The 10,944-nt window shown below is 42.6% G+C and overlaps 1 protein-coding gene across 3 annotated transcripts in view; it reads right to left on the reverse strand.

Moving 5' to 3' along the window:
* The window catches only part of LOC122729228 (zinc finger protein 398-like), a 29,719-nt gene extending 20,707 nt beyond the window's left edge, over positions 1-9,012 (reverse strand). For 2 of the 3 annotated variants that reach the window (XR_006353317.1, XR_006353316.1), the window contains exons 1-3: positions 8,882-9,012; positions 7,721-7,847; positions 1,295-1,453 (exon numbers count right to left, since the gene is read on the reverse strand). The gene's annotated coding sequence lies outside the window, so the exon portion shown is untranslated. Of the gene's footprint in view, positions 1-1,294; positions 1,454-7,720; positions 7,848-8,881 lie in introns of those variants that run through there. The other variant, XM_043967986.1, reaches the window with a different exon arrangement.
* Positions 9,013-10,944: the final 1,932 nt, after the last annotated feature.

A 10,944-nucleotide genomic window follows, 5' to 3' on the forward strand; every position in this document is an offset into this window, starting at 1 on the left:
TATGTCACTAGGTCAGTATATCACTCAAAGCCTTTCCAGGTTAGTAGGATCTTCCAGAACATGTGCTCTGCTGACCCAGTCTTTGACGTTAGGTCAATATACTGCAAGGTTAGCCATATCCAACAATGGAGTATCTCTCAAAGTGGGACTTTGGTCTGTACTAACATAACCAAAAATAAATAAACTGCTGAGACTCAGTTTAAATGTGATAGACAGACTTAGGGAAATAATAGAGAGCAATAAGGTCATAAAAGCATACATGTGGCTGTTAACAAGACCTGACTCTGTGAACAGAGATTCTTCCAGAGCACTCAAGGAAGAACAGAAATTAGATTGCTTGGTAGGCTAAGTAAATCGTTGTTCAATGCAGGGCACAGAGAAGGTACTTAATAAATGCCTGTAGAATCGAAGTACTGAATCCCTGTTACATTTTCTCCAGTCTAACTAATGTAAATCCTCCAGAGGTGAGGCAGGGGAATTTGAGGACCATGTTCATCTACCATTTCCAAACAGCCCAACATGGGTTACTGACAGAAGCAAGATTTTGAAGGGTATGGGTCTTCAAGAAGGGGAAATACTAGCCTAAGAAATGAACTCAAGGAATCCCCAAGGAACAATGTAGCTGGACTTTCCAAGGTACTCTTGTAAGGTAAATAGATGGGCAACTGAAAATGAAAAATGCTGTTGCCAAATTAAAAACCAGAAGAGAAGGAAAAAATATATGGAAATAGGGAATGAAGAGCTATATCTTCTCTACCTTCAGATTCTGAGCTCTCTTAATTTAATGATACCCTAGGGTGAAGGCCCATTTAGGTTTGCTGTTTTCCTCAAGTTCTGACCAGAACAAATGGTTCTTTATTCCATTTTTTAATCTTGCAGAAAATATGAACCATTAGGCTTCTACTTCCTCGTCTGTAAGATGATCATGTCTGCTCTAACATTCATGGTTGTAATGAGAATCAAATAATCCTAATAATAATTTCTAGCATAACACAGGAAAAAGAGTTCTGGAAACTATACAATGTTATATGGAGAACTGTTATGATGAAGTTTCAATCTTGGAAGTGAGCTCATCTATGTGTTCAATTGGAGAAGACAGTCCCCCGCATGACAGTGAAGTGCTTTGGGGGCTGGGGCCTTGAACAGTTGGTCTCTATGGGCTCTCTTGAAGCCTATTTAGTGTCTCTTTAGACATCAGACCCCAGCTCAGCCCAACAAGAGAGGAAGACAAGTATCAGAACTAGAAGAATATCAACTATCTTTAGTTTTACTGCCCTCCTCCTTTCTCACTCACCCCAAAACAGCTGCTCCTCTGTGCTCTTCAAGTGCAGATGCTCATTAGCTCTAGGACCGACTGCCAGGTCTTTTCTCTCCAAGTTTCCCAGATCTCTGATGAATGGCTCTTCCCCCTGTTCAATCCAGGTGATCAAGTCTGGCTTAGGAATGGCACAGCCTGAACAGAACCCACAAAGAAGAAATCATGTTTACATAAATTGAATGTCCTTGAATTGAAAAGCATGTTGATAATGATTCAATTACACATGATTTCCTAGGAGAACAATAGAAATGTGAAGCAACATGGGGAAGATTTCTAAAACAAGGTCCCTGGGGTATACTACCCCAATACTATGCTCTTCAATCTATTTGAATTCCCATCTTAGTTTCTTCTCATGCTCTTAACTTCTTGAAATGTGCTATGTGGTACATTTTTTTTTCCCTTTTGATTCCATGCTTATGGTTTCATTGGTATGAAGGAATTCCTGGTGTGTAAACTCCCTCTACTGATGCAAATCAACACTCTCTCTGTAACTTAGTCTTAGAGAGTTTCTTAGAGCACAGGAGTAAAGCCGCTTGCTCATGTATGGAAGATTCAGGATGATTTGAAAACAAGATTTTTTTTTGACTCTAAAGATGGTCTTTCATTCCACAGACCATACTCGTGTCAATTGCATGTCACTAGGTCAGTATATCACTCAAAGCCTTTCCAGGTTAGTAGGATCTTCCAGAACATGTGCTCTGCTGACCCAGTCTTTGACGTTAGGTCAATATACTGCAAGGTTAGCCATATCCAACAATGGAGTATCTCTCAAAGTGGGACTTTGGTCTGTACTAACGTAACCAAAAATAAATAAACTGCTGAGACTCAGTTTAAATGTGATAGACAGACTTAGGGAAATAATAGAGAGCAATAAGGTCATAAAAGCATACATGTGGCTGTTAACAAGACCTGACTCTGTGAACAGAGATTCTTCCAGAGCACTCAAGGAAGAACAGAAATTAGATTGCTTGGTAGGCTAAGTAAATCGTTGTTCAATGCAGGGCACAGAGAAGGCACTTAATAAGTGCTTGTAGAGTTGAAGATTCAGAATGATTTGAAAACAAGATTCTTTTGACTCTAAAGATGGTCTTTCATTCCATAGACCATACTGCCCCCTATATGGTATGTAGTGGCTTAACAAGTAAATTTAAATTGCTTTTGTAATTCTGGCACCTACATTTTCTTAGTTTCCTGAATTAAAGAGGTAGAAGTTGTTTAACTTCTCCTTCTTTATCCCTAGTATCCAACCAATCAGTCTTATTACAAAAACAATTTCAAACAAACACCAAAATACAATTAATATTTCCATATATAAAGTATTTTGGAAAAAGAGGATTGTTCATGAAACTGTGAATCTTCATCATGCAGATTGCTCTTCCATTTAACTATGGAATACAATATATAACTTTCTTATTGTTTGTTCTTCTTTACTTTCTTCTGATCACTTAAAATGCCTCAATGATTTTCTTTTCTTTTATTGGGGGGAGGAGGGAACCCTATTTCTTCCTGACCTTTCCCTTCCACCTCTTCATCAAGGCTGGGGACAGGAGGAGAGAAGAAAAAACAAAATCTTTGTAACAAATAAGAAAATTGGAAAAACAAATTCCCACAATGGCCTTGACCAAATATAAGTGCTCTTCAGTCCATCGCTTGACAGAAGTCAGAAGGTATATAGCATTCTTCATTGTTGATCTTTTGGAATTGTGGTTGGGCCTTGCATTGATTAGAGATCTAAGTGTTTCAAAGTTGTCTTTCTTTACAAAAAGAAATTGTACAATTTTTTTTTTCCACCTGGTTCTTTTCACTTCACTCTGGATCAGTGCATGTAAATCTTCCCAGGTTTCTCTGAAACTGTCCCAGATGATATTCACAATTCTTCCTTTACAGTGTTTCTTTGGTTTCTTTCTCTCTTTTCTCAATGCTATTCTTCTTGTTCATTCTTTTATCACCTCATGCTTCAAATATAAATGACGTTGCCTCTCTCTTTGTCTCTCCTCCTTCTTCTAGGAAATACTAAAGGAATCTTTCTAAAATATGCTTTTCCATGTCATTTCTCTACTATAGAACCTACCGACGTTTTCCTAATGCTGATCATGCCTCACATAAAATCTTTTTTTTTTTTTTTGGTTTTTTTTTTTTTTTTTAGTGAGGCAATTGGGGTTAAGTGACTTGCCTGGGGTCACACAGCTAGTAAGTGTTAAGTGTCTGAGGTCGGATTTGAACCCAGGTACTCCTGACTCCAGGGCCGGTGTTCTATCCACTGCGCCACCTAGCTGCCCCACATAAAATCTTTAAGATGAGAATTCAAGGCTGTACACTAGCTGGTCTCATCTAATAAATCCAACTTTAATTTTCATTACTCCCCAACATGAACTCTCTCCTTAAGTTAGTTTTATTTCTTCCCAAGCAGAATACGCACATTTTTAGTGCAGTGACTTTTTTTTTTTTGGTATTCTCAATGCCTAGATGCCACCTTGTCCTTAGCACATGCTTAATAAATGATTCTTGGACTGGATTGTGCCTCATTCGCTTATTCCTGCCTTTATACCTTTCCTCAAACTCTCCCCTTCTATCTCAAATATTCTTTCCTGTCCTTATCAACAATAAGGATCCTATGCTCCCCTCAAAGCCCTCTTGAGATCCACTTCTTCCTTGAAACTTTCCCTGACCAGTCCAGCTCACATTATTTTAGATTATGCTTCCTTATTTGAACTCCTGTAGGACTTCTAGTCTGTACCACCAACATGTAGCATTTCATAATTTACTATCTAGTACCGTTCACCATAGATTCATGTATATAAATCTGTTTTCTCTAAAGAAAGTATAAGTTTTTGGACAGAACCATACAATGACCACATATGGTAAAGAAAACGACTGTGAAAGATAAGAACTATGAACTATGCAATGATCAATTATGACTCTAAAAGACTGATGATGAATCATGCCTCTCACCCTGGGGCAAGATCAGTGATAGACTAAGAGGTGTAGAATGAGAAAGACATTTTCAGACATTGTTAAATAGACACTAAAAAGGAAAAAAATAAAGAAAAGAGTCAGTGGCTCATTAAAAAAAATTAAACAGAAGGTAGCAGAAGGAAGCTCAAAATAGATCATACACAAGAAGAGCAGTGTTGAAACTACCATGTTAAATTCGAATTGAGCAATAAAAAACCCTAAGCTGTATGAAGTAGAAAAAAACTGACCTAGCTGAAAGTCCTTCACTTTTGTACTTTTATTCATTATTGTTCATTTGTTTATTATTTATTAAATTTATATTTTATATTTTATTTTTTACTTTATTTTTATTTAATTTGTTTATTGAACCCTGCTTATTCATGATTGTTCCTTTCATCTCAAATACCCATGATGCTGAAGAGACCAAGCTGGGAGGAATGGGGAAGGGGGAAAATACACTGGATAAAATGGCAACAATAATATGATGGGTTTTTTTTGTGAGGCAATTGGGGTTAAGTGACTTGCTCAGGGTCACACAGCTAGTAAGTGTCAAGTGTCTGAGGCCAGATTTGAACTCAGGTACTCCTGACTCCAGGGCCTGTGCTCTCTCCACTGTGCCACCTAGCTGCCCCAATAACATGATATTTTTAGTGTCGTGTACTTCCTAGTAAATCTCTTTGGTTCTATTTACACCCTCAAAGTGATTGATCAGTTCTCTTCCTCAGACCTTCCCTGTCCTAACAAGGTGGCTGTGTTCCTCTCAGTTCCATTTTTCCTGGCACTATTCTCATCTGTTTCTTCTTTACACAGTACAGAACTTAGAAAGTAGAGGAGTACAACAGCTGTGATAATGTAAGAGGGAGCAGGGTCTGAGCTAACCCTCCTGCTTGTAGGTTAGATTGAGTGCTGTGTATGTAATGTGCGTGGTACATGTATGAAAACACCTGCTAGTTATAGCTTGGACAGATCTGTCTTCAAGGTAATTGAGCAGAGAGTTCAGGCTACCATAAAAGTTTTAAAGTTCCACCAAAAGAGTGAACACAATCATATGATACTGAGAGGTCAGAAAACACAGCCCCCAAGAGAAGCGGCTATTTAATGTTACTAGGCACACAACAGAGAGTACTTGAATTTGACTGAATATAGCAGCTCAAAAAGAAATGTAAAGAGAGAAAACAGAACCTCTAACTCCCTGATCCTGAAGGTGATAAACTCACAGATAAGCATTCCAAAAGACAGACAGGGAAAGGCTTAAAAATCCCTGGCTATGGGGCAGCTAGGTGGCGCAGTGGATAGAACACCGGCCCTGGAGTCAGGAGAACCTGAGTTCAAATCCGGCCTCAGACACTGAACACTTACTAGCTATGTGACCCTAGGCAAGTCACTTAACCCCAATTGCCTCACTAAAAAAAAAACCCCAAAAAACCCCTGGCTGCTATACAACATTTCATTTGTAATATATCTGTATCTAAAGATGTAGATAGATATATGTATATATGTGTGTGTACAAGATATATATTATATATATGTGTGTGAGCAAGTAGATATATACATATTACATATATTGTAGATAATGTATGGATACATACACAAATGGATATACACACATATATTACATCTAACATATAATGTATGTATGCATGAGTGGAAAGATATATTAATATTACACATGTCATCTATGCACATACAAGTAGATCTATATTATTCTACATATAACATATATGATATGTTAAGGGCTAAAATTCTAGCTAAACTGTCTAAAATATCTAATGAGTGGTCGCCAATAAATTATAAGCTTTAGCAAGAGTTAGACTTTTAAGCATTTATTAAGGAGAATAAGAATTTGGTAAAGAGAGAAGAAAAGGCCTAGATTCCTATCTATTAAAGAGAGAGCGCATTTCTAGCTCCCCTTCTCCACCAGGGTCCTTAGGAAAGAGAGCGAGACAGAGCACCAGGCTCCCCCTTCCTCCTCCCACCAGCAAACGTCACTTCCTGATGTCAAAGAAAAGACCCATGGTCTTGCCCTCAGAGACGTTCGCCTCATGGCACAGCTTTTCTACAGTAAGTCTCCAGCAGGTGGCGTCATTCCAATCGTTACAGATATGTGTATGTATGCAATAGTGGTTATACACATAACATATAATATACAAATAATGTATCTACCTAGATGGTGCATTGCATAGAGTGTTGGGCTTGGGAGTCAGAAGACTCATCTTCTTGATTTCAAATCTGTCCTCAGACACTTACTAGCTGTGTGACCTTGAGCAAGTCACTTAACCTCGTTTGCCTCAGTTTCCTCAACTGAGCTGGAGAAGGAAATGGCAAATTATTTCAGTATCTTTGCGGAAAAAACCCCAACAAAACAACAAACCCAAATGGGATCACAAAGAGTCAGGCATGACTGAACAACAACAAAATATATCTATCCACTGAAATATAATATGCAAATAATATGTATATGTGTACATGAGTAGACAGACACTTATGAATATTATATAAAATGTATGTATGCATAAACAAATAGCTATAGACATTTATATATTACATTTAACATATTTAATGTGCATATGTATATGAGTAGAAAGATATATGAATATAGAATATTATATACAATGTATCTATAAACAAGTAGGTACATTATTATATACAAGTAATGTGTCTATCCACTTATATAATATATACATAATATATCTATGCATGCATCAGTGGAGACACATTACACATACACATATACACATAAAATTCCTTGAGAATAGGAATTGTTTTATTTTGTCTTTGTATCCCATTACCTAGCTGTTGTTTGTCCTTCCTTTTCAAAGAGGACCATAACAGATGTCATGACTTGCAATGAATTGGATTTAAGTGAGGGAAGGCTGTGCAAGGTAACCAATCTCACTCCTCCAGAGTCATCTGTGTCCAGTGGTAAGACGTATCAGGACAACTGGAGATGGCCCCAGATGTTTAAGGCAATTGGGGTTAAGTGACTTGCCCAGGGTCAACTAGTCAGTCAGTGTCTGAGGTGAGATTTGAACTCAGGTCTTCCTGATTCCAGGACCAGTGATTTATCCACTGTATCACTTAGCTGCCCCCCATTCACCTAGCACAGTGGCTTGGCACATAGTCAGAAATGAATACAGGCTTGGTGAATGATGGGACACTTATCAATTGGACAAGCCTTCGCATTAGACCAGATGACTATCTTGAGAGTATTTAGTGAACATATAGCCACCTTGTGGTACAGATGACTGATGCCATATTACAAATTTTCATATACCAGTCTCAAGTGATGAAGGCCCAAGCAAAAGTACAAATATGGAAAACCATCTTTCAGGTTTTCTTATTGAAGAAACCAGGACAGGGCAAAGCAAGGGATGACTACATAAAACCTCTTTCCTGCCTCTGATTCCATGAAAATCACCCATAAAGTTCCTTAGTAAATCCTCTTACCCAGGAAGACCAAAGTCTCATAATTGGACTTCATTATGTTCTTATAAAGGTCCTTCTGCCACTCCTCCAGGTTTTTCCACTCCTGCTCTGAGAAATACATGGCCACATCATCAAATGTCACAGGTATCTGGAACCACAAATATGAAACAAATCACTTTTACTGGTCATCACTAATTCAGATAAATGCTTTCAATCGCATTCATTTCTCATAGTGTGTGCTACAAATCCATTTGCCCAAGGTCTGTTTTCAGCATTTTTAAGGCCACCTCATATAGCCTCCAAGAGATAGCCATGATAGGCATCTTCCAAGAGGGCAGGGCCTCTTTTCCTATTCAAATACGACTCCTGGGGGCAAAAGCGCAGAGAAAACCTGATAATCAGGCCCTAGGGTGTCCAGGTTCTTGGGAGTGACAGACACATTTTACCCTAATACTCTGACGTTTTAGGATGCTGAGCCTCTGTCCTGAGAAAGTACAGTGTTGGGTCCTCTAACACTGAACTAGTTACGCAGTTTCAGTTGGACCCTAAACCTTAGTTGTCTCACCTCGAAATGAGGAAAAGAAACCCTAACGGACACACGTGGATCCATCGAACGTTATTTTGGGGCAAAGCGCTCGGGCGACATTGACCTGTTACAGAAAGGTCGCTAACAAAGAGTGCAACAAGACCCCAGGGCCGAGTCTGTCACACCCTGTCCCCAGGTCCCAAAGCCTCGGCCCGGGACTCCCACGGGCTTCTGGGGCACCCGGGGAGGGGGGGGGGCACCAGCCCACGTTCGTGACTGGGTCCTCTCGAAGGGTCCGGAGGCCGGGGTGGGGGTGGGGGGCAGCCTGGAACATCGGTCGCTTCTGTTTTGGTATTCCAGCCCCGGCCCCCGGGGGGGGGGCGAGGCGGGGCGCCGGAGAAAAGCCGGCGGGCGAGATCGAGCCCCCCAAGCCACTGGGCGACGAGGGCTTCGCCTCTGCCTGCCTCGGCTTCCTCGTCCATGGCGGGGGCTGGGGTCCCCACAATCACTAGACGTAGAGCTGTGGATGACCACTGGCAAACTTTAAATCGCAACGCAAATGACTTAGGACTAACGCGGCTCTGGCCCCAGCCCCTCGCCCGAGCCTCCTGCCCCGCCTCCGGGAGGCCTGGGACCCGGGCGGCGGCCGCCCTTACCCGAGCAGGCACCCCCGGGGCCATGGCCTCCTAGCGTCCTCCAGTCCGAGCGCACCGAGCACAGAACTCAGGACCGCTGTGTGGGGGCACCGCGGTCTGGGCCACGACCTGCATCCGGGGCACTCGCCCCGCCGGCCTCAAGAAGGGGCCGCCCCTTCTCCCGCGCTCCGCCCCCACAGCGCCGCCTGCGGGCGGGAGGGGGAACGCCTCGCCCCGCCCCTCCTGCCCTGGCTTCCCTCGGCCCCGCCCCTCCAGCCCGCCCTTCCCCGTTCTCCGATGTTTCGGAGCAGCCCGCCGCCCCCTAACCCGCTATGATCTCCCTCCCTCCCTCGGGCCGGGAGGAGCAGGTGTCCGGTAGCTCCGGGCGGGGCAGGGGCGGCTCTCGCCCTGACTATGGGCTCCGCCGTTCTCTGGGCACGTTCTTTTCCATTCCCTCGGTGACCGCGACCTTCCCGATTTTCTCCTAGCCTCCGGCGGCGCCCCCCCGCCCCCCCCCCGTCAGCCCCTCACTGTCTTTGAAGTCCTGTGCCAGGCTGGCCGGACCCCAATACCTGCATATTTTGCTTGCTTTCATTCATTGCATTCTCCTGTACTTTAAATTCTATCCAGATTTATTTTGAACCCTCGCAGAGCAGGCTGTGCTCCTTGCTCTATGTTGGAAGCGTTAAGTCACTGAGCGCTCTGCTGATGCTCATGTAATTAATGTACACTTGTAGCTGATTTGAGGAAAACCAGAATCCCCTAAACATGTCCGTGCTAGGATTTTGGAGAAAACACTTTAACTCGTGGGCGGAGGTGGGAAGGGGGTAAGGGTAGGAGCCAGATTGCTCCTAGTGGGTGAGCGTAAACCACCTTTGAGACGGCCGTGAAAGGAAGGCGTAAGTGTGACTGCTTGAGTGGGTCACGGAGATCGTGGTCCTGACACAAATAAGGAGAGAATGGAGCTATTCGGACGTGTGCGGGAACTCATTGGGGATGGTGTTAATCGTCTCTGTAAAGTGTAAAACCAGTTCAGCAGCTTTCTCTCGCTAATTCAGCCCAGACCGTGCTTCATCCCCTACAGCCCTCCACCATGACCTAGCAGTCACGAGCATCTTGCTTTCTGCCCACCCCTGCTTTTCACCTCATTCTTAGGACACAAAAATCCAACCACTGATCTCAGGAATGGTGTGAGAATCGGCAGCCCTGGCCATTGCTCTGGAACCGTGTTGCATCCTCTTAATGGTGTATAAGCTCTGTGAGGGCAGGGATACTCGTGTTTTGTGTCTCCCCAATGCCAAGCACATAATAGGCACTTAAACGTTTGCTGACTGACGATTGAAGAGCATCTGGAAGTTTGAAACAACTCCTATGAGAAATAAAAGAGAGCCACCTGAGCTGAATTAAATGATTGCTGAGCAGCAGTTAGAGGATAATGAGAGTAAGATGCCAAGAATTTGTCCTGGGACCTGTCAACAGGGTTTTGGAACTTTCTCCAGAATCACTTACTGTCCCTGAAGCCAGAATGACAAAATGGACTGTGAAAGTGACAGGCAGCTGGGGACTATTAAGAGACTCAGGAGCCTGCAGGAAGACAGGTCATGGCAAACTGGCCATGGGGACAACCAGGAATCACTGAAATATCCAGAAAAGGGGAATGATGTGATAAAATGGTACTTGAGAAAAATTAATCATGCAGCTCCATTCCTAAGGGCTAGCCCAGAAGAGATTTAGGGCAGAGATGAGATGGAAGCTAGTGGAAATCCATTACTGTGAGCCTGTGATGTGCACTAAGTGCATTAAAGGGCCTGGCCCACATGGAGCACTCCATAAATATTAGCAGAATGAATTGTGAATGAAATGTTAGTTTCCGTTTCACAGGATTTTCACAGTTGTTTGATTGATCCTGACCAAAAACTTGTGAGGTAGGTCAGCAGGCAGTATTATTTACACTGTAAGTGAGAAAATTGAAGTTCTGAGGCTAAATGCCTTTCCTACGGTCACAAAGCTAATGAGGTGAAATAAGTGTTTCAAATTCATGTCTCTTGGACTTCAAATCCAGTGTCTTTTTATATAGCATCATG

Source organism: Dromiciops gliroides, chromosome 1, assembly GCF_019393635.1.
Source record: "Dromiciops gliroides isolate mDroGli1 chromosome 1, mDroGli1.pri, whole genome shotgun sequence".
NCBI lineage: Eukaryota > Metazoa > Chordata > Mammalia > Microbiotheria > Microbiotheriidae > Dromiciops > Dromiciops gliroides.